The sequence below is a fragment of the Lycium barbarum genome, chromosome 2 (genome assembly GCF_019175385.1).
Source record: "Lycium barbarum isolate Lr01 chromosome 2, ASM1917538v2, whole genome shotgun sequence".
Lineage (NCBI taxonomy): Eukaryota > Viridiplantae > Streptophyta > Magnoliopsida > Solanales > Solanaceae > Lycium > Lycium barbarum.
This window is the reverse complement of record NC_083338.1, coordinates 46,149,618-46,151,813: the sequence shown is the minus strand read 5'-3', so window position 1 is coordinate 46,151,813 and position 2,196 is coordinate 46,149,618.

Here is a 2,196-nt window from a genome sequence, read left to right as displayed (position 1 = left end):
ACCCCCAGACCGATGGGCAAGCTGAACGTACTATTCAGACTCTTGAAGATATGTTATGGGCATGTATGATAGATTTTGGAGGAAATTGGGATGACCATTTGCCACTCATTGAGTTTGCTTACAATAACAGTTATCATTCTAGCATTCAAATGGAACCGTATGAGGATTTATATGGGCGAAAGTGTAGATCCCCGATTGGGTGGTTTGAAACTGGAGAGGCCAAGTTGATAGGGCCAGATTTGGTCCAGCAAGCTATAGAGAAAGTCAAGCTCATACAAGATCGGTTGTTAGCGACTCAAAGTCGCCAGAAGTCCTATGCGGATAATCATCGAAGGGACTTAGAGTTCCAAGTTAAGGATTGGGTATTCTTGAAAGTGTCGCCAATGAAAGGCGTTATGAGATTTGGCAAAAAGGGGGAAGCTCAGTCCCCGGTATATTGGACCATATGAGATTGTGCGCAAAATAGGCAAAGTGGCCTATGAGTTAGATCTACCTCCGGAATTGGAGCCAGTCCATCCAGTATTCCATGTCTTGATGCTTCGAAAATGTGTTGGAGATCCCACCAGGATCGTCCCAGTGAATGATGTGCAAGTGACAGAGAAATTGACTTATGAAGAAGTACCCATTGCCATATTAGACAGGCAAGTACGGAGGCTTAGGAACAAGGAAGTGGCCTCAATTAAAGTTTTGTGGAGGAATAGCAATCGAGAGGAGATGACATGGGAAGCAGAAGAAAGTATGCGATCCAAATACCCACATTTATTTCAGCCCATGGAAAAAGCCCAAGATGAGACGACAAGATCATAAGGTATGTATATTTCCTTTATGCTTTTGGGTCATGTGTGGCCAAAATGTTTTATGTTGTTACGTTGTGGCCCTGTGTGGCATCGATATTGTGGGTTGTTGTGGCAGGATGATAGCGCCATATTATAAGGGGAACTCTGGCAAAATTTTCGTAGAATTCCCCGAGACTTTAACATTCGAGGACGAATGTTCCTAAGGGGGGTACAATGTTACACCTCGGAAAATTTTCCGTTGATACGCAAGTGAACGAACTAGTGATGTGTGCGAGGAGTGCGAGTGTATAATGTTTCATGAGAAATGTGCGTAAATGGACGAGAATGATTAGAATGAAAAGTCGAGAAATTTGAAAATTTGAAAGTTGGAAAAACTGCCCAGTGGTCGTAAACTGCAAATTATGGACCGTAAACTGGTATACGATCCGTAAACTGGAAGATCGTAAATTGCGATGCAAGGCTTCGACTTTCTGTCCAGTGGAGAAATGGTAAAATACGACCAGGAGGACGGACCGTAAAGTGATTTACGGCCCGTAAACCATGGTCGTAAATCACCATGCATGCAGTCTAAAGTTTCTGGCGCTGCTTAAGGTTAAAGACGACCACGAGGGACGGTCCGTAAACTGAAATACGAACCGTAAACCTCCATGGACGACCATTGTTCACCCCAGCACAGATTTTCAGTTCATTAAATATAAGGACCAAGACTTGTTTTATTTCATTTCTACACTACACCACTTCTCTCTAGAATCATCTCTCTACATTTATTTCATAAGTTTTCAAGGATTATAAGTCACCAACAACATAAACAAGTGAAGCAAGTGTAAGCAAGCCATTAAATACCATTCAAGTCAAGAAATGCAAATGGAGAAAAACTAGGGTTTTGCTCAAAGTGGAGTATTATTAACCAAAGCTTGTTCCTACAACTTCTAAGGTAAGATTCATGATTTTTACATGATTTTTAAGGTATTGAAGAGTTGGAATACATGGATTGTAGAAAATATGGTCAAGTAGGTCATGAATGATGAATAGTGACATTTTGTGGAATAGTTGGAATTGAATCATGAATGTTGTTGTGTTGTGATATGAATGCATTACAAATGGTACTAAGATCATGGACTAGACACTTTAGACGAATAGGCGAAGTTGGATGTCATGACCATGAATATGGGTGAATTAGAGGAAAATTAAGGAATCTAAATAATGTGGATAACGTGAATGACTAATGGCCATTGTTATGATATTAATGAAGGTATAGACGCTAGCATTGGAAGGAAGCGTGCAAGTGTAGAATAGTCCGACGAAAAGGTATGTAAGGCTAACCCTTCTTTCATAAGGCATGGTTCCTTGGCCAAACTCTTAAATCCTCTATATGAGTATGTTGTAATCAAGTGATTGA